This window comes from Macrobrachium nipponense, chromosome 9, assembly GCF_015104395.2.
Source record: "Macrobrachium nipponense isolate FS-2020 chromosome 9, ASM1510439v2, whole genome shotgun sequence".
NCBI lineage: Eukaryota > Metazoa > Arthropoda > Malacostraca > Decapoda > Palaemonidae > Macrobrachium > Macrobrachium nipponense.
In genome coordinates, this window is record NC_061110.1 from 63,673,313 (window position 1) to 63,696,688 (window position 23,376).

A 23,376-nucleotide genomic window follows, 5' to 3' on the forward strand; every position below is an offset into this window, starting at 1 on the left:
CCAGCTTGCCTAACAAGGTCTTACATGCCGAGCCATAAACCTGAGATCCATAATCAATCTTACTCAAGCATAGGGCCTGATAAATTCTTAATAAAGTAGTACGGTCAGCTCCAAAATTCAGGTTACTCACAACTTTAAGAATATTGCACCGATGTTTAACATTTACTGCAGTCTCATTTATATGTTCAGCAAAAGTCAATTTTTTGTCAAAAATAATTCCTAAATATTTGATTTTATCTTCGTACAACAAGATAGAACCTTCTAAAAATAAGGTTGGAAGATCTTCTCTTCTTCGAGTTCTACAAAAACGTATAGCTTTAGTTTTCTCAGCAGAAAATTTGAAACCTTTACTATTAGCCCAGGTAGTAGCAGCATTAACTGCAATCTGAATTTTAGTACAAGCTTTAACTGCAGTAGCTCTACTACACATAACAACAATATCGTCCGCGAATGCTTGACCAGTTACTCCAACAGGGAAATGTTCAAGTAAACCATTAATGGCAATATTAAAAAAGGTTGGACTAAGCACACTCCCTTGTGGAATGCCTTCTTCCTGAAGATAATCTGATGAGAAGGTAGAGCCAATTCTAACTTTAAGGTACCGGTCAGACAGGAAGTCTCTGGCAAAATTAAACATATTGCCACCAATATGCCATTCAACCCAACTGCATTAAAATTAACCCCCCAAAAAAATGGGGACCCCCCTCCAGGTCAGTATCAAATGCTTTTTTCCAGATCAAAGAACACAGCAATGGTTTGATTTTGGACTGCAAAAGCATTCTGAATCTCACGTGTGAGACATAATAAGGGGTCCAAAGTACTTCTATTCTTGTGGAAGCCAAATTGCCTCTTCGACAACTAGCTCTTTGTTTCTAATAACCATACCAGACGAAAATTCACCATTCGTTTGTAAATCTTGAAGACACAGCTGGTAAGAGCAATAGGTCTATAACTTTTAGGATGACTAGGGTCCTTTCCAGGTTTCAAGAAAGGAACTATAAAAGAGTTTTTCCACAACTTGTATGAAGTCCCTGACCACCAGAATTCGTTTAAAACATCGACAAAGAATTTTTTTGACTCCAGAGGTAAATGAGAAATCATTGCATAAATAATATCATCTTCTCCAGGTGATGTTGGAGAAGACAAAGATAAGGCATATTCGAATTCGACAATATTAAATGGAAGGTTATATGCCTCAGAGTTAGAACAAACAGGCGGATGAACTATAGTCGTGTTTCTAATAATGAGAAATTCAGGGGAGTAGTGATTGGGGCTTGAAATGCTTGAAAAGTGCCGAGCAAAGGCCTCTGCCACCTCTCTTGCATCCGATTTAACTACCAAGTTGATTTTCAAAATTGGTAAAGGAGAAGGGGAAAATTTCCCTAGTAATTTACGGATTCTATTCCAAACTAGAGAAAGTGGCGAGTTATACTTTAATTCTGATATGTACCTAACGAAGGACTCCCTCCTTGCTTCTTTAAAGACTTGCTTTTGTTTGGCGAGGTTTTTCTTGTAAATTATTCTATTAACCAAGACAGGACGCCTTCAATATCGCTTGTAACTAGCTCTTGCAATTTTCCTAGTCGAGGCACATTTACTATTCCACCATGGTACCAGTGGACGATGGGGTTTCCCTGATGTTTTAGGAATTGACGTCATTGCCCCTCCAATCATAACACTAGCGAGATATTCATAGGCAGCCGAGGGGCAAGGAAATTCATTGGCCTTACGATTGACTTTGGTAGACTTTTCATACAGCTGCCAATCTGCCTCCTTTATCTTCCATTTGGGTAAAGATGGGGAGGGTGTATTTTGTACATACTTAAGATGGATGGGATAGTGGTCGCTCCCATAGAGATTTTCAGCCACTGACCACTTATAGTCTAATCGTAATGACGACAAACATATTGTAATATCAATTGCTGAACTGGAGTTATGTGCTACATCAAATCTTGTAGGAGAACCGTCGTTCATTAAAACTACATCATTACAATCTAACAATCTTTCAATTATAAGCCCACGGTGATCAAACCTACCTTCCCCCCACAAAGTATGTTTTGCATTGAAATCCCCCATCAGAATGAAAGGCTGAGGTAGTTGGTCTAAAAGTGATTGCAAATCTTCAACCTCTAATTGTCTTGGATTGCCAGCTTTGTCCACCAATCGAGTTTCTATGCCAGGTTCTAGATAGAGAGAGCACAGAGTGACCCATTTGTTGATGAAAATCTGTGTTGCATAAGCTTGCAGTATGGAGTCTAATTTGATAACTTTTTGTGGTAACGATTTGGCCGCAATAATACATGTGCCGCCATGAGCACGTTCACCTACAGGTAGTGGAGATCTGTGAAAAATAAAGTTCTGTCCACAGTTAGGAGAAACATTACCAAGTTTAGTCTCTTGCAAACAAAGGGCAGCTAAATTATGCTCCTTGAAAAGGACCCGGACCTGTTCTCTGTTTGAATGGAAACCTCGTATGTTCCACTGACATAGAGCCATTATTTACTACAGTATTAGATTTTTCTTTTTTTTTACTTTTTGGACTTGGATTGGGCTGGTCTGGAAAGACTTGGTCTTGGTCTTTGTTTCGTAGAGGAACTTGGCAGATCCTCAGGAGACCTGCTATTTCCTCTCTTGGGAACCCTACTATGGTGTGAGGATATAGGTGGAGATGATGAAGGAGTAAGGGGTCTCTTATTTCTAAGAGGCACCGTCTCTGCAGCGTGCACCTGAGCCTTATGAGGTGCACCAAACAAGGTGTCATTGTGGGACATACCCAGATCAGGCAGCTTCGGCTTCTACATCAGAAGCCCGAGAGACCTCCCAGAAGCCCAGAGGAGGCCCATCAGGAGGGGACAAAGGGGCCTTCTTGGATGAAGGCGGAGATGCTGAATGTACTTCGAGCTCAGAAGGGGATAGCTGAAGCTTTGACTTTGAAGTTGGTATTCTAGATTGATCTTTAATATTAGATTTTCCACTTTTTACTACATCACTATATTTATTAGGGCTTGTGCCTTGTATGATAAGGCGCCCTATGAGGTAATGTTAGACTAGCGATAATCTATACGCTAAGTCGGTTGGTATTGCACTTCCATCTTCAATGGATGTGTCGGGTTTTGTAGATCACTTACGAAGTCGGTATTATCTTTACGACGATGTGGTTAAACTCATGGTTCGGTGAGGTTCTTGTAGAAAACACAAGGTATAAAAATAGTATATTCTTCTGAAGTTTTACATGATGAAGATCAGGTATGATCGTACAAGTCTTCTATGACGATAGCTTGATCGCTTCTGCCAATGATGATGGCTAATCCTATTCCTCTACATGATAAAGCTTTAGGTAAAGAGGTACAGGTCTTCTAATGACGATAGCTAACTCTGTTCTGCCTGTCTACCATCTCTGTTACAAGTTATGAAGGAACAGACAGTAGTTCGAAACATTATAACATACATACAATGACATAGTTTCATACGAACACACAATCAAATGAGACACGCTACAGATCACGTAGGTGGTAGTTGTCTCAAGCAGGGAGCTTGGACTAATGTTTATAAACAATTGAGTGACTATAGGTGACGGCATGTTATCTTAGCCTACATACTTATTGTATACGTCATCTTTAGCGTCTCTAGTCTGATCACATTCCTGCAAGCAATCTGGTTGACCTCTTTAGTTTTAGACTTTTATATATATGGACTAACATTCCATATTTTTATTATGTAAACACTTACATCAGCTCGTCAGCTACCAAACCAACCACTGAATATTACTCAAACTTAACTTGCATTTGACTTATAGGAGTGTGATACAGACACTATGTGAATATATATTATATAAGTAAATAAAAATTCATGGTGTACATGAATTGATTTCAAGTAATAAAATATAAAACAATGATATTGGTAAATAATAGTGATCACATGATATATATAATGATACAGTTTTTTCACTTCATCTCTTTAAGATACTTATGCTACAGAAAATACTAATGTACTCTGATAATTGCATGAATGAAGATTAACATGATAAAAATCATATTTTAACTGATAAAAAATTTCATATATGAATTGATAAAATTATTAATGTTTATGCTGATTGATTCGTTGATTTTTATGCTAAATGTTATATATCTGATTCATTAATCAATATACTAACTCATATATAACTGCAGATATTGGTAAGAAAAAAACAAAGGTAACAGATTGATTATAGGCTACCTGATTTGTTTATACATATGTATATGGATCATATAATTATGATTAATATATGTGCACTTTAAATAGATTCCTATTGCGTACACGCAAAGATATATTTAGATTCTGTTATTTATGATCATTTATATAAGAGATTCCTATTGCGTACACGCAAAGATATATTTCGACTCTGTTATTTATGATCAATTTATATATAGATTCCTAGTGCTCACGCAAAAAATATATTTCGATCTGTTATTTATTGTTCATTTCTATATATTCCTAGTGCGTTTACACGCGAAAAAATATATTCGATGTTATTTATGATCATTTATATATATAGGATACATGACCGAGGTTATACTACTTCCACATTACTAGCTTTCGAACCACTTTTCGTCCATTACACAGTTCCAGACAACCACCTATAGCCAAATGAAACGGCCTTTTTCAATGGTTAAAACAAGGGGGAAAATTTGCCTGGGCGGGTCCAACGTTCACCATTTTGCGCTCACACTTATTCTCTGCATCCTAAGCTACACGATTACGTTCGCGATGAATAAAAAACATCCCCAGCACGAGTCCTTCGCCAGCAAGTAGAGTTGAATATCCTTCGGGTCGTAATTGTCGGAAGTATGTCCCTTTTTGTAGTCGATTCCGACAGCCGCCGGAGCGTTCCGCATGAAAACGAGTTATTAACGACGAGATACGGTGTCGGTCGAAGAAGTCCATGAAATTCCTTTCACATTGTATGGCGGTTGTTACTTGACTGTAGTCGTCCGCTGCGACGAACGATTTTTGAAGTTGCGATGTGAAACTCTCGTACTGCAGGATACTGTAACCAGGTTCCATTAATCAGCCTGCAAGTGAAATTATACTTGTCACAAGGGCAAAGTAAATTCAGACGACATCCAAATACAGGGGAGGGGAGAGAGCCATTTAGACCAGACGTAACCCACATGAATTCGCTATATTTGGAATTCAAAAGAATCCGCTGTACAGACTTTTTTATCCATGGCATTAACAATGAGTGAACCTATCCAGGTCTGATGACTTGTAAAAATATCCATAATTATAAAAAAATAAATAGATATCAATACGAATCTCAAAGAAAATTCGATATTACTGGTAGTAAGTTACTAGACAAAGAAGTGGAAAATGGAGCTATTTGTAAGATTGCCAGGCAGCATAAGAGTCAAAGAGAATATTAATCATGATTCTATGTGCCCTAACAAAAGTTTCATATTCAATTTTCTTTTCGTGCGCATCCTCTGAGGTTAATTTTTTTTAAAACGTTTATTAATAGGTAGGAGATGCAACGAAAAAAAAAAACCCACTATGTAACTATTTCTAAATAAACTTTGGGTTTTTCAAGAAAATGTGACATTTTCCCATGAATGTTTTACTTGAATTGTAATAAGCTAATGTTGCAAGTAAATAATCCATATCCATATCGTGATACTTCTAAATGTCTATGAGGTTCAGAAAAAATTAATTCATTTTGATGTTATAGAAATTCTATTTCCTTATTTTGTTAATTAATTTTAAAATGATTGCAAGTCCTTAACTACTTGCATTACAACACACGGATAAGAATATGTTATGTGGCCCTGTCATGTGACCTATGAACCACATGTGAAGTTCATGAGCTGAGCATTCCTTTTCTCAGTCAATCTGCTGTTGCAAGCAGAGATGACACACAGATGAAGCCTGTGTAAGCAGATTATTGAGGTTAAAAGGAACAAATGCTGATACGGCAATGATGACGTCGTCACTTGGCAGGAGATTGCTCTCAGCCAGCTAAGAGTTACGTTACTTGCTGTAAGAGATACGACTTTAGGATAAATTTTTTGTTTTTTAATACTCGACCCACATGAGAGGAATGTCTGAAAAAAAAAAACAGTACCAAAATTGAACAATATATTAGTTTCATGTTGGAATTGTGTTAAATTAAATATTCCTTATTCAAACTATATGAAATAGGTTTCCATACAAATTCTATATATATTATTAGCCCTGTATAAGATTCATATAGGATCATTTCATAGATAACATTTTCACTTCTAGACTTCCTGACTTTAAAATCTCTTTTATTTATTTTATTTATATTAGTTAGTTTAATTTATTTATTTATTTATTTAATTTTTTTTTTCATTGAACCTACGAATATAAATCACCGGGACAGACAATATTGTTCAGTAGATTTTGATATGTGTTTGAACTTTTAGCTAATTTGTCATTACTAAAGCGTTACGTTAGAGTTCAAATCTTACGCATATATATTTGGATATTTAATGGTTTACGTTTTTTGCTTATTGATATTATCGTGATTCCTTTTTTATTATAATTTGTAAACCCTTCCGACTTCTTACGGAGTGTATTATATTGACTCCACTTGTATCCATATTTATCTTATTTTTTTATATTTATTTATTTATATATTTTTTTATATATATTTGATAAATTAATGGTTGGCTTGAATATGTGGAAAAGTGTTCTAGCGGCGTAACTCGTAAGACATTGACACTTCCTATTTAATTATCCGGTATTCTACCAAACCGATTGACTCTGGGCGATAAAATATATTATTGGTTTTCTTAATGGAAAGGAATTCACACAACGTGTTAAGGAGATTATTATTGATTTACACCACCCGAGTCACAGATATTATGTGTTGAATTCCATTTACTGATTTAGCACTCATAAATATTCGTAACGCACTCAATTGCGGTGTTTGTTTTAGTGCTATTAATTCTATATAACGTGTCAAGGAAGACTATTAACCTAAGAAGTGTTTTATTTCCCTCTGTCAGACTCGTAATTCTTCTGTTAAATAATTCTACGTATATTCTTTCAAGGATTGATTTGGCACAGGATAGGCCCCTAAACTGACAGGTGTCTTAGTGTATCCCTTGTTTTTCATGACACGTGTTACAATTAGTTATGTGCTTTTTATATCTGTAAGCATTGTAGGCCAGAAAACAGTGATTTGGCTTTCTGTGAAAAAGAGGGAACCCTGGATGACGGAATGCAACCAGTTTATGACGATTGGTATGAGAAAGATTATTACTACTACCTGGTCGTTAGTCATCTGCTGTGTTCTTCGGGTTTTCCTCGTCACAGACCTACATATAATATTACATTTGATTACATTATTCTGATACACATACCGTAAGTATACTTTTGCTTTAGGGTTTCTGCTCGAAGTGTGTATTGTTTGGGTTATGTCTGTTGACGCTTGCTTGTTCAGTTTGTAACAGTTCTGCGCTCCGACCCAGATATTCAATGCTCGCGATCTCTTGGGTTAAGGAATTTTCTTGTTTAGATACGGTTTTAACAATAGGTACGGATGTTCTATATCTTTTAGTCTAATTAATGGTTCTTTGCGGTATGGTGCGGGATTGCGGGATAATGCGTCAGCTATGATAATTGCTTTCCCAGGTAGATATCTTAACTTGGCTCCAAAGACCTGAATGATCATTTGTCACCGAGTTCCTTTTGGACTGTGATTAAAGCCTTTGAAAAACCTCGGTAAAGGACTCATGTTTCAGTAAGGACTTTTATCAGGATAGCCATAGATTATGACTTAAAATGTACTAGTGTTAAAGATACCTAGCCCTTCCTTGCTATTACTGCATATTTACTTTCAGAGGGCTTTAGTTTACGTGAATAAAAAGCTATAGGAAAGAACTGTTTATCATATTACTGAAGTAGTATCCCTCTTACCCCTTGGTCTGAGGCGTCTGTTTGCAATAAAAAAAAATTCCTTATTTAAATCAGGGATTTTTAAGTTAGGTAAGCTGCATTTCCGCTTTTAAGATATCGAACGCCTGTTGATGCTTTTCAGACCATAATAAATCTACGCTCTTCTTCGTAAGATCTGTTAAAGGAGCTGTCATGATTGAAGAGTTACATATTTACATACGATTGTAATACCCACTACAAGCGCAAAGTGCTGTATCCCCCTTTTACGTTAATAAGTACCGGGAAAGTTATGAATAGCCGACACCTTACCATGGACTACTTTTAAGACCTTGACCAGACACATAAAACCTAGATAAACATGTTCGGTTTTTAAAAACTCACATTTAGATATTTTACTCTGAGATTATTTGTCTTTGTCTCTGTAGCACTAGCTCTACTTTATGTGAATGTACTTCTAAGGTATTAGAAAAGATTACAAGATCATCCATATAGGCATGTAGGTTATCCCCTAAAAGTCTCCAAACACTATATTGTAATTTGGGGCGCAACGTAAGCCGGAGGCATACGTAAAAATTGATAATGTCCCCTGAGTGTGCTGAAAACGGTATATGAGGTACAATCACTTAGGTAATGGTATCAGGTAAAAGCCTTTAAGTAAGTCCAAGTTGGTGAAAAAAAAATTATTCTAACCTAACAGAGATAAGATGTCGTCGGTACATCGCACTGGAAACTATCGGAAGTCGTTTCCTTGTTTAAGCGACAGTAATCTGCGCAGATACGCCAAGTCTGATCTTTTATGGCATGACGTTTGAGGGAAAAATTATATGGGCTATTTGATTTCCTAATGACTCCTATTACTAACATTTTTCAACTTCGTCATTTATCTCTATTTTGAAATTTCATTGAGAATCTATACGAAGGTACGTAAATAGCTTTATGTTTGTCCTTAGACCGTGTTTTGTGTTAAATTACATCCGTTTTTTTTCCAGAGATCACTCGCCAGTGGAGAAACTTCCTGGTATTCAGGTAAAAGATAAAAAAAAATTCTGCTGAATCACCTCTGCTTGAATGACTTTACGGATATTACTTTAGATAGATTATCAGAGAGATTCATCCACTACTGGTTGGGCGTGATTAAAAATTAGCAACAATAAAAAATGCGATATTTATAACTTCCGTATCCACGATATGTATACTTTTAGGGCTTTGTTCGCGGAAATCGTTATATTTCAGAGTGTCGGGAAGGATTAAAAATTTCATTTCCCAGCAGTCTTTTTACACGCACTAAGACATTCGAGGGTGCATGCTTCTCGAGATTTTTGCGTGCAAAGTACGACTGCGGTTGTGGGAGAATTCTGTTGGGTCATTTGAACAATGTTACGATTTATGAGACAAATGTATAGTTCCTTTATATAAGTTATTATTTGATTAACTGTCTCATTTTTGTTCAAACGGATTTTAATATGTTTGAAGGTTTTATAGGATTTTCCTTTGATAAACACGCCTTATTTTGCAGGATGTAAGATAATATTCTTTTGTATACCCCTAGAATGGATCTTACAATTACACTACATACAGATCAATGTTTTTTATAACTATAGAGGATCTGTAAGCGCTCGCTTATCCGGACTTCTCATTAGGGAAGTTCGAACAACAGACGGTGAGTCCGTAAATACAAGATTAGTTAACGTGTATTAAAGAAATAAAAACAAGATATTCTAATTTTTATTAACGTGGCGCGTACAGTTGGGCTTAATCCACCAGTACTTCATAATAACTTATGTATTAAAAAAAACGAAAAACCTGCTTCTGAATTACTTTATACGGGTCGTGTGTTTCATAGGACAAAAAATCCTTTGTTAATTCAAAAAGAATATCCGGTATTATAGAAAACCACATCGCGTTTTTTTTTTTTTTTTTCCCCACTCTGCTAGAGTCGCTTATTGTGCTGGGAATTTGCTTGCGCTTTTCGAAAACTTCCCGGCAGTTTTTTGACTAACCTTGACCGCTTGACTAGGTGACACAGTAACCGAGTTTGCTTGTTTGATTCTGAAAGGCTACTGTTTCTATTTCTTTTTGTAATAATTAGGATCCTTCTCTTTATTACCATCGGCAACGTATTGTGTGTTTTTAGCATTATGTTGCTGGTTACGTATACAGCAATGAATGACGAACTATTAGGAACTGAGCGATTACTAATAAGACAAGTTATCACTACTGCATACAATTTTAACTGTTTGTACTTCTTCTTTGCTAAAATTTGAAATAGTGAGGGATCCTGGTCAGCGCATTTAGGCCTGATGAAAGTTTTTTTACAGGACATGTTATTCCTTGCAATCCAGCCGTATTTTTAAAGTTAAGTTGAGTCATTGAGGTTCGATATTTTATATACTCAAAAATAAAAACTCCCAAGGCTAAAACTGCTGATCGGGACTTTGGCAAGGAGCATTTATTGTCATGACCCGAAATAGTGTTACCTCTAATTTATATAGATTTGTACGGGTGTTCCAACTTGTTTTTTGTGTGTTTTCTAATCACTACGGTGCTTAACGACCCTATCCATGCATCTGTATAAATACAGACGTCCACTGCGTAAACGCATATTCACTGTTTAATATGATTTGTTACGTAAGGGGGATTAATAATCACCCAAAATGATTAAAATTAACAAAGTATATGATTATGATATTTCAGTAGAACTTCTGGAAACAGACACTCAAAGATAAAAAACTCGCAGTAGCGAAATCTCAATGATGTAGATAATTTCTGTAAAAAAGTAAGATTAAGAATGTCTCGTAACTTCAGCCACAGGAATAACGAAATTCGACCTGCAAAGGAAACACTCAAAGTTACTCCAAATGAATAAAAAATTGTACTTAGCTTGCTTTTGTGGGAAGTCACGGTGTTCCGATAACGACACACGGCCTTGGTCCTCCTTCTCTATTTAGCGGACGACCTGGTTTGGCTTCAGTTTCCCCCGTGCGCGTTGTTTCGATGATTCGAGCCCTTGAAAATCCGATGCTGCAGACGCGTTCGGTTTGTTTCTTGCAGTGCCGGAAACGCTCACTAACGATGTTTTCTTGAATGATTCTAATGAGAGACGAAGCTTCCGTTGCCGTAGGACAAAAGGACACGTCGGTTTTGTTTTCTTGAAGTTATTCACTAACGATGATACTAAGTTGCTTGACGAATCTTGTTGTTTTCTGAAGTCGCTCACTAATGATGATACTAGGTTGCTTGAAGAATCTGCTGCTTTCGTCGTCGTTGACTTCTTATGATACATGATTTATTATTCTGGTTTTTTCTTCGTAGGACGTTGTAGAGTTCTTCTGGTCCGCTGCCACCAATATTAGGGCTTGTGCCTTGTATGATAAGGCGCCCTATGAGGTAATGTTAGACTAGCGATAATCTATACGCTAAGTCGGTTGGTATTGCACTTCCATCTTCAATGGAGTGTCTGGGGTTTTGTAGATCACTTACGAAGTCGGTATTATCTTTACGACGATGTGTTAAACTCATGGTTCGGTGAGGTTCTTGTAGAAAACACAAGTATAAAAATAGTATATTCTTCTGAAGTTTTACATGATGAAGATCAGGTATGATCGTACAAGTCTTCTATGACGATAGCTTGATCGCTTCTGCCAATGATGATGGCTAATCCTATTCCTCTACATGATAAAGCTTAGGTAAAGAGGTACAGGTCTTCTAATGACGATAGCTAACTCTGTTCTGCCTGTCTACCATCTCTGTTACAAGTTATGAAGGAACAGACAGTAGTTCGAACATATGAACATACATACAATGACATAGTTTCATACGAACACACAATCAAATGAGACACGCTACAGATCACGTAGGTGGTAGTTGTCTCAAGCAGGGAGCTTGGACTAATGTTTATAAACAATTGAGTGACTATAGGTGCGGCAGTTATCTTAGCCTACATACTTATTGTATACGTCATCTTTAGCGTCTCTAGTCTGATCACCATTCCTGCAAGCAATCTGGTGACCTCTTTAGTTTTAGACTTTTATATATATTGGACTAACATTCCATATTTTTATTATGTAAACACTTACATATTGAGGTCTTGGGAACAAAGTCTTTTTGCCTGGCTAATACTTAGATATTCAACATGAGCTTTCTCTATGGCTAACACTTCTTTTTTAAATGACTCACATTCCTTTTGCCTTGCATTATGATTTCCCTTACAATTTATACATAATACTGGGGTAGAACATTCGCCTTCATGCTTTTGTAAGGAGCAGAATGCACATAACTGGTTTCTAGTACATACCTTTGCCGAGTGACCATATCCAAAACATATGAAGCATTGGAGTGGTCTATGCTTAAAAGGTCTAAACACGAAATCTCTCCTTGTCAACATATACATAATCAGGAACTTGATCATTATTAAAAGTGAAAATAATCATTCTTGATCTTGGAACCTTGAAAATCTTCCACACTTTATCATCACACATTTCCAGCAATTCCTCGTCAGGCAGTTCATATAGGTCTTGACTGAATACCACTCCCTTGGCATAACTAAAACTATAGTGTGGTTTGACCTCTTTTATCATATCAGTATTTTTCAGCTTAGAGATCATGTGACCCTGTCTATAAGACTTTGCATGAACCAAAAACTATTCTTTCCAAATCTCGTAATATCAAGAGTTGGTCATTGTTCCTGCCAATGTTCTCAAATGTTTCCTGAAGTGGAAAAGATTGCAAAATTCTGATTTCGTTGAAACAATTAGCCACCTGGCAGGTAGAGATGTCCTCACCTTACGTTTCCCATCTGTAGTTTCCTGACTGACTCTCGCTGGATAAAAGGAATCAACTTCAATATTCTGGGGTATTTTATGAATTAATATACATTTTAAGTTTTCCTTAGTTGAGCAATTGAAAGCATTCATGGCATTCTTAAGAGTAGTAAACTCAATCCAAACCCTCCAAAATGCAAAATCTTCAGTTTCACAATACTTTATGACTTTAATTTCACCAAACCTTCCAAACATTTCCATAAACGTAAAACAATTTAAATCAGAGGAGAGAGAATCAACATAAAGGATTCTCTCACCACTGCAGGAGCTTTCCATAGCCACATTCAAGGTCTTGTCATGGGTCATCTTCTGCGCAATTGAATTTTCTTTAGGATTGTCCTTGTTCGTGCCAGAGGTCGAAGAGGAGGGTAGTGTCAGGAGGTCGCATTGTCCGGGGGAGTTAATCATAGGGTCGTTATTCTTTAATCTTTCAACAGAAATTTGAAAAACCTACTGCAAATCAGGCAGAAAACCAGGCCCCCCACACCAACCCCTCTCTCACCAAAGACACTCAGCAGAGACTGACTCCCGTATGTCCACTCCCTACCCTACCCCGAAGGGATAGCTCTATCATAACATGAGTGGCTCAAGTGTAAGCAAAACCAGCTTGATAGGACTGAGGGCATAACTAGTATGCAATCATTCCCGTTCATGTTACAATAGAGGGCAAACCGGATAGAATGCCGAGAGTTCTACCGTGGAGACTATACCTCCCCGGATTCCGTAGGCAAGTCCCCCATAGGTAGTTCTGCCCCGATAGATATTGGTATGAAATCATATCAACATCCTCAGGGTCCAAACATACTTGAGAGGCGGACCAAACCTCTACAGTCTCTGCCATTTGGATCAAGAAAGAGCCAATGCGCAGAGGACCAGCCCCTGCCCAACCTGTAAGAAGGTTTTAGTGAAGAGGTGGGGACAGCTAGGTTGAGCAACTGAGTTAAAGATAGTAGAAGAGTGGAAACAAATTTAAGTAAGAGGAAAATTGAGACTTGGATTTGAACTGGGAGATATTTCTCCCAGTTCGAAAGCCCTCTTGCCCGCTATGCATTTTCAGCCGTCAGCTGAAAATGCGTAACTTCGTCAAGGCAGTCTCAGATCAAGAGGGCATTCTGCTCTGGGGCCCTTCCCTTCTTTTGGGGGTAGAGGATATCGTGAAAAATGAGTGCACCATTTTCCTTGACTTGAGTCTGCCTCGGAACCACAGCAGAATTGTGCGAAAACCAGTTGATGGCAAAAACGCAATGGTTCTCTCTTGCAGAGTAATCCATGTGAGGTCACTAAGATCACTTCAATATGTTTTGTCAAGATGAAATTGTTATCGAGATTAAAAATCATAATTAAAGTAAGAAAATTGAAAGTAGGAAAAATGACCAGCTGGTCAGGGACAACAGCACATTGAGCAATGGGGATCGTTCTTCCTAAAAGAGATACCTGCAAGGTAAAACGTATCTAAATTCTCTCTGAGACAGAACTGAGTACTCACTGGTTTATTACTTGGGCATGTGGGCGGAAACAGAGTGCCCGACCTCCGAGTCTCGTGACCCGCACACAGACAGAGAAGAATTTGTTTCTTAACAGTTAATAAAATGACAATAACAAAAGACATAATAGACATACATTGATGAATTATATATTGGTGGAAAGGCCAGGAAATTCTATATAGAAATATATACATGTGATTCTTGCTGCTTAGCTAGATGAGATACAAGATTGTGATTAATGGGTAAAGACGGTCTTTACACAGGTCTTTACAATCTAGATTAGTGGGTAAAGAAGGTCTTTACACCCCTTATTGTTATTAACAGTATGTAGGGTTATGCTTAACTTAAAATTGAAGTGATCTCAATCCCAGTGAGTGTGGGATGGTTTTTTTCATTAATGAATTAAGATTCAAAGTTCATTTTATCCGTGACCGCGAAGTCATATGTTCTAAGTGGGTGGGAAATTTGCTGTTGAGTAAGGATTTAGCAGTAAATATTGGGTAGACATGAGAGTAGGTTCTATTTTTTGATAAAGCTGTAGAACTTCGTTTGCACTGTTCATCTGTCCTTGTGTAATAGCTGGGAGCTGTTCCTCCAGGTAGGCCTATACGCACAAGATCTGGTGAAGCCGATATCATAAGTCGCTGAAAAATTCGCAACAGAACATTGTGCCATTTGAAGTGAATGCCCACAATGACAATGATGAGGGAGACAAAGGTGAAGCAGCGGAGGAAGGCTACAAGGACAGAATCGAGTCAGAGGACACTGCAGAGTTAGAGGAATGAACATGATGGTAGTGTTTCTCGACAAACTGAGGAGCTTGAGTTAGATGAATTCGTGTCAGAAAGCATTTGAGATGAACAGTGCTAATTGGTAAAGAATGAGAGTATGAGACTAAAAAGAAGGGCTGCCGTTGCCCAGAGACAGATAATGTTGGAGTGTGTAAAAAATAAACGAAGTGTCAAGCGTTCTAAATTGGTGATGATGTAAATAATAGTTAGTTATAGTGTATTTTCGTAATAAAACTATAAAACTTGCACCATTTTCCCTTGACCTTTGCTTGGGGTTTGTTGATTTAGCCAAGGGGCAAGGCCATCGTAGGTCTATAGCATCTTTGGGTAGAACCTATCCCTGTCGGAGGGAAATTTCTGACAATTTGGCCCTTTGAACCTGAGGGCCTAAGTCTGTGAGTCATGGGGAATGTCGGGTGTTTAAAGGTGTTCATGTTCGTTTGGAAAAAAATGATCTAGCTGTGTGCTCATCCGAAATAGCCTGTGATAGGCTAATAGTGTTCAGTGACTATTGCAATCTGCAACACATATCTCAGAGAATAGGCTGTCCTGCCAAATCTGTTTGTGAAGTAAAGTTTAAGTAACTTATCGCTAACATAACTGCAGCTGACATCACCCAAATTGATTCCTTGCTTGTTCTCCTCTCTGATTCGCTGATCAGAGCTCAGAGGAACTTGTTAGATCGTATTCAAGCAGAGGAACAGCATTTACAGATGCTGTATCTCACATCAACAACCATAATCAAGGCTCAAGTCGAGATTCATTTAAGAGAGAGAGAGAGAGAGAGTGTGTACTAGCTTATCATGAGGGAAGAGAAATATACTTAGAACTTTAAAGTGATTGCAAATAATTCCAGTATACTGAGAAATAAAACTATAAAGAAAAGAAATAACTAAAATGTTAAAAAGTTAAGATTTAGATGTCAAACCCTCTCAGTTAAGGACAGGATGAAAGAGAATTTTTTTTTGTCTGACATGTTGAATCTGTTAATCCATAGGTATTAAGTTGGTCAGATTATTCGCTCGTATCTTCACTGAATGGTCTTTAAGGTATGCATCCATACATTCTCACAAAAAAAAATGAAACATGTCGGGGCCATATATACCCATGCATGGCAATTAGAAGCAAACCACTAAACTGTCCCTTTAATCACGCAAAGAAAATGAAATATCCAAGTGCGAGAATTGTTAACACAATAAAGAAAAACAAAAATATTGACACTTACGTTTTCAATAGGGAGAAAGATCTCGAGACACTCAAACACACTTAGGCTGTCTGTTCACTGCATTAGTGCATATCTAATCACACCTGCAACCCCCAGTTTCTATCAACTCGCAACAACCCTCTCGTATGCATGATCGATCAACTTGAATATCTAATATCTGACCCCCGGGAAATTACGGTAACCCAACTGTACTCATAAACACATCATATTCACACACAACTTGAAACATCACGTCAGCCGTGCCTACTTCACTCCTCTCCCAAAGCTCCACTTCTTCCCACAGCTAATGGTCCTCTCATTTGTCACCTTTCCAAACCCCTATGCGGTCATTTCAAATTTCCATTCAAGGCAAACCGTCAACAACTCTGAGAAACGTCGACACCCAAATGTGACAAACAAAGGACAAAGAATGAGGAGAGTTAGATAAATCACAGCTATAACCGCCGGTGCGGAGCATTCTAAAAGTGCGTCCACACGGTCGAATAATGTCCGACGGACAAACATTGTTCCCAATTAACAATTGGGAGCCGGTCTTTACCTTGTGAGCAGAGTAAAAGCATTGGCAAACAACCACATCTGGTACCACTGTTTGTAGCCAGATCTACTTCCATCGTTTCAACACTTATGACGTCATCCTGCTTCGCCTGTGATATGGTAATAATGTTTGTCCGTCGGACATTGTTCGACCGTGTGGACGCACCTTAATAGAAGTCAGGGCATTGTACAGTTTGGGGGTCTCTGCCTGACCGCTTTCCCTCCACAACCTGTATTCCTGTGTGGGGTTGAAGCATCTTTCCCCAAGTCCACAACCGCAGTTCGGCACTACTTCCTGTCTCCGATCGTCCAAGGACCAGAGAATAAGTGAAGTGGAAAATATTTGTGCCTCATAACAATAAGTGTTCATTCCTTTTGCTTTCTCGTAACAGTGTTAGAGTAATTAGCCTCTCTGCCTTAAGCAAGTCCCCAGTTACATTAATTGCGTTTATATCGAGCATTACAGTGCGTTCTTAATTTGCAGAGTAGGAGACCCTGGAAGTTGTGTACATCTCTTGTGTTCCACAGTTCCAAGGTGGTTCATATAACCATCAGTTTCAAGGCCCAGGGTGGAAGATTGAAGAGCTGCTGTTATCTATTATTTTATGATAATTGCAATAATAATTTTATTCCATAATCCTCTTTTCCTGTGGTTTTTACATAGTTGCACTAATTGATTTGTGAACTAACATAACCTAAGTGCCACGGAGCTAGTGCCTTTAGCTCCTGTGTACATATCTTCTGATTGATGTAGTAGTAACTCAGTTAAGTGTAACATTGCATTCCCCTTTAATCCATTAATTTTGATACATTTTTCCCTTGATTTAACTTGTTACCAGGGTGGCACCCAACCTTGTCAGAAGCCGGTTAATTTCTAAAGTAAATTATAGAGCTTGCACTGCCATGCACATATGTATATTGTTCTGAACTGCTCGTTCACTCATGGAAAATGTAATCTAACAATCTTAAAAAAATGGCCTTGAATGGAGAGACGAGAGATCACAAAAAAAAGAAAAAAAAAACTATGGCAGAAGGCTGATATTACTGAGAAAAGAGGAATTTACATAAATGCTGGACTTGAGTTTTAAATTCACTATATATACATTAATTCACATAGGTCCAGGAACTAATAAGGTGGTTGATTGTCGATCCACCGGAAACACGTGGCTGGGCAGCCAGACACGGAGATCTGAATTTTGCGCAAATGGGTTATTGTAATGCAAGACTTATTCCAAAGGTTTCCCAATTTCTCCCACAATCAATCACGGTGTTTGTCTGCAAAGAGATTGCATTCTAGTATGAATACTAAGGCGATTGACATGTGGAGGAGTGTTACATACTACTTTCTTTCAGTCTAAAAATTTACAAACCACTCAAAGGGGAATGAAATGACTGGGAGTTTACACAGAAAGAACTATTACGTTGCTTGAATTAACTAGAATACCCGAGTTAATTCAAGCAACGTAATAGTTCTTTCTGTGTAAACTCCCAGTCATTTCATTCCCCTTTGAGTGGTTTGTAAATTTTTAGACTGAAAGAAAGTAGTATGTAACACTCCTCCACATGTCAATCGCCTTAGTATTCATACTAGAATGCAATCTCTTTGCAGACAAACACCGTGATTGATTGTGGGAGAAATTGGGAAACCTTTGGAATAAGTCTTGCATTACAATAACCCATTTGCGCAAAATTCAGATCTCCGTGTCTGGCTGCCCAGCCAGGTGTTTCCGGTGGATCGACAATCAACCACCTTATTAATTCCTGGACCTATGTGAATTACTCGCACCACAAGGGAAGTAATCACTGCAATGAACCAAGATTGGGGGAATGAGGAGCTGAACAAAGGAGGGGGTGGGGGAAGTCGCTTTGGAAAAATGGAAATGAAATACAGACAAAAGGCAAAACAATTCCCTGGGTGAACTGAAATTTACTCTAGCAGTACCTGGAAATCCTGGGCTTGGTAGTCTTCTTATCTGCTGATATTTCTGTGCACTATGGAAGTATAAAAATACTTGGGATTTCCCCAGAGGAGGCCAAGGGAGCAGGAGGGGTGAAGTGGAGTCCTCAGGGTAAGGTCTGAGGAGGTCCTGAGAGCGAGCTGCTGTGTCCCTGCTCTTTTAAAATTTCGCCCGGTAGGCGCTGCCCTAATCCGGATTTTCCCTGTGGGGGGCTGTTACGACCTTATTTACGGCTGTAATTTCAAGGGTTCTTGTCTCTACTCAGAATTTGCGGTCAGTAAAAATGTAACACAGCAACTTAGGAACAAAAGAACAAACACCTCAACAAAAGTTACAATATTTATTTACACAAGAAAAAGGTAATGGCTGGCAAACATAATAATCAGAATGAATATGTATATATATCAAGGGGAAAACTAACCTTAAGATCTTTAAAAGATCACCTATAACTAAACTAAACCCTAAACCAAGAAATAGGATATTTTTAAATATGACTTCAAGTAGGTACCTTCCAAATAACTGGCCAGATAAAACTAACCTAAGAAAATAAGTTAGGCAGAAGGAAGCAAGAGAAAATCTATGGACCTTATTTACCCTTTACTTGCAGGAAATTCATGTATTTACCATATTTTTCTATGAGAATAATCCACAAATTACCGAATTTTCTCATCAATTTCATCATGAAATTTACTTTTTGTGATAAAACTATTAAAAAAAGCCTTTTTAGTGGGGGTTTCTTGAGTTTGAACTAACAAAATAGGCAGTTTTAAGCATTTTTATAGGGGTTCTAAGCACTTGTGAATTCTAGCTATTCCCAAGGTGCCTGGTACACATCCTCCACGAATACGGGGGTCCACTGGGTAATTCTTCAGAAGCAGTCCGCACTGGATATTAAAATAAATAATCACCTACATGGAGAGAGCATGTGAAAAGCAATATAAAAAGCTTAGTCATTATATGAGAGATTGAACAGGGTGGAATTAAATGAGCTTGCTAAGTTTTTACCTCGAATTTTTCCTAAGTCGGGAGAGGTGTTTCCTCTACGGTAATGTTTACTTTTAATGAGCCCTCTAACTTATTTTCTTACGCAAAACAACCAGAAAGGAGTGCTTTGCAGCAATAATAATAATTGGGAGCACCTACTGATTCGCGGGCCCACTCGACCGCCGACCGAAATCGGCGGAAGAACACCAAAGCCAATATGGCGGCGATACCAAAACAACAACAAACAAAGTAAGGAGCGACAACATATCGGCGATCATCGATTTATGTGTGCTGTCAGTAAGGCCGTAGCGGAACGGCGCTTCGCGCCTTATCCGCATATTTAAAGATTCTTGGCAAGCACGGCATGTACGGCAAGAGGTAATGTTGCGCTGCGTGCGCTACCCACAGAGTTTACAGTAAAGCTACTTACCGTGGTCAGATAGATTTGGGTGTCGCATCGCTTACGCCGACGTCCTTTTCGTCACTACAGAGCGATCACACCTAAAGGCGTTCCTGTTGTAGTCGATCCGACAAATAGCTCCACAACACTCGCAGTTTTTTTGGCTTGTAGAATTAAATTATGTCTCTGAGGCATATTCAATCACAACTTCTTTACCACCACCACTAGACAAATAATGATTAAAATTCACCTATAACCCACATTGCACTGCAAAACAATCGGTAGGAAAATCGAAGGTCTCTGTCAAAATAATGCCAGAAGGGCCAGCCACTACCTCTACCATAGCTACAGGAAGACAAAATGCCGGTTTTTGCTTCATTTTTCGAGTATTCAGTCAAACAAGGATACCAGTGGACACTGGACAGCTAACTTTATTACTCCGCTGAAATGCTAGTAAAACTTAGTTTTCGACTAAAGTCGTTCGTAATTGGTTATGAAACCCATGACGTCATAATGATGTCACACCTTCTCAGCCATAATGAGTAACTGGAACTGCTTTTGGTTTCCGTAAGAAAGTAAGTTAGGGGGGCTCATTAAAAGTCAACATTACCATAGAGGAAACACCTCTCCCGACTAAGAAAAATTCGAGTAAAAATCTTATCAGCTCATTTAATTCCACCCCGTTCAATCTCTCATATAATGACTATACTTTTTATATTGCTTTTCACATGCTCTTTCCATGTAGGTGATTATTTATTTTAATATCCAGTGCGGATTGCTTCTGAAGAATTACCGGTTAGTCCTCAGCCACAGGTGCTACGGCAACAAACCACAGGTCTTCCTAACAGGTAGGTATGATAACAATCGCTGGGGAATGTTGACAATACACATACTGCAACCATACCCAGCATGGTTAGGCAAGTCACCACATAACTTCACCCTACCTAACATATACAAACTTACATTCAAAACTTAACTTAGTAACTTGAATATATGTTATTAAGACTAATTATATAATTTAGAAAACTTCAGTTAATAAATAGAAAATGAAAACCAATAATCTTACTAATTCAAAATTAGAAATGATCATGAGAGGCTTGCCAAAACTACTCATCAGGCCATACAAGGTCCAGTAGACCGTACTGTATACAGGGGCGTGCAAATCCACAGGTACACAGCGATCCACGATCGTCTTTATAGTTATAAAAACTTCCCATACCTGTAGATAGCCGACCTACTTGTCTCCTAGAGTTCCAAGAACTCACTGACGCTGATGAAAGGGTCAATCTGCTCAAGCTGCAACGCCTGTAGGCAACTCAAAGCACCACAGGAACTCTGAGGGTGGTAGTCTCCAAGAATCCGGGACGTCAACGGATCTCGCACGCCACAAACTGCACCGTTCTATGTAAGTATGGGCCAACTCGTTCGGAATCCTTCCGACGAACGAGGGAAGGGGTGTGGCTGATGAATGCTGCGAGTGACAACACCAGCGACCACACGCAGGGCAGCAAAATATTAAAGAAGCCGTGATCCAAAACTCCGAACAAAAACTGCAGAAGTGACCATAAATTAGTGGCAAAGCGTCAGGCTGTGAGGAGGAAGTCGAACTAACCTGTCACGTATCACCACCCTTACGATCAAGCCTTCCACTCGAGTCAACACAGCTCATATGAGAGAAAAACAACGATCGTTAATTAGGCACTTCAGTAGTTCACTAATACCGGGGGAGAAGGTAGTAAACGAAACGCCCAAGGAAAACAAAGCAAAACTGCAAAATCATATGACCCTTACAGAGTTCATCAAACTAAGACAGAGCTTAAATATTCGAAAAAACGATACTGGCATATTAATAAACTTAAACTAAAATAAGATCAAAAGGTTGGACACAACGATTAACAAATTATGATTAACAAATTATAATGAAATTACTATAATCTAATACCTTTCTCCCCCTACAAAAACAAAAACAAAATTATCAGAGTAAATTTTTTTTATACTACCTAAAGAATCAATTAAAGCTTTAAATAGCAATAATCTTAAAAGTAAAGATAACCTTAATGTAAACATACATAGGAACTATCTAACAAAGCACACACAATCGTGTATTACACATTCTGAAAAAAAAGGTCAGCATCAAATACACCTCAATTAAACATACCAATGTATAAACAGTCTAGTTAAATACAAAGCCTGGAAATAAAAAACAATTAATCGAACATAATTCTAAAGCCAAGAACAAAATGTACTAAATCATAGAAAATGATAAAGTTCTGAAATTCCAAAAGTTCCAAAAGTTCTTGCTAAAATTAAAGTCATAACAAACGGCACAACGAGCTACCTATCAGCCAATAGGAAACTATGACTAATATAGAACCGAATATTTCTTACAACTAATACTTAATGTGAAAAGAAAACTGTCAAAAGAAAATTATCATATAAATAAACGAAACAGCCGAACAACGTCGGAACAAACCATAAAGTTAGAACTTGTCTTCACTACAAATGAACATGGAGAGAAACGAGCAGGGCGGAAGAGGCAGGGAAAGACCAACAAAAATAACACTTTACATCCTAGACGAGGTGTCCGGGATCTTATTATCAGATCCTTTAATATGCTTAATTATTAAGTTGAGTTCTTGCAGTTGCAAGGCCCAACGTAAAATCCTTTGGTTAGATCCTTTCATCCATTCAATAAATACTAACGGATTATGATCCGCCCATACCTCCACTGGAAAAGAAATATTAGTCAAGTATGGTTTAAAATGAGATATGGTACGGATCAGGGCGAGGGCCTCTTTCTCAATAGTTGAATACTTACGCTCCGCTGTTAATAACTTTTTGCTGTAGTAGGATATTGGGTACACCTCGTCCTCACCTTTTTGAAAGAGAACGCCTCCAATGCCTACATCACTAGCGTCAACGGCAATTATAAAGGGAGCTTGAAAATCCGGAAAAATCAAAATAGATTTAGACATAAGAATAGTCTTAATTTTAATAAATGGTTCTTCACACTTGCTAGTCCAAATAAATTTCTTATATTTTAACAAAAGATCATTCAAGGGACGAGCAATGTCAGAAAAGTTCCTAACGAACCTTCTATAGTAGCCACCCTTCGAACTTCTCGGAAATTGCACGGTCTCTTTAGATTGGTTATAGACTCGACATTAGCCTGTTTGGGGGCTATATGACCCAGACCAACCTCATGACCCAGATACACAACTTTAGCCTTACCAAATTCGCATTTAGCAATGTTAATGACTAAGTCCGCAGCACGGAGAGCTTCA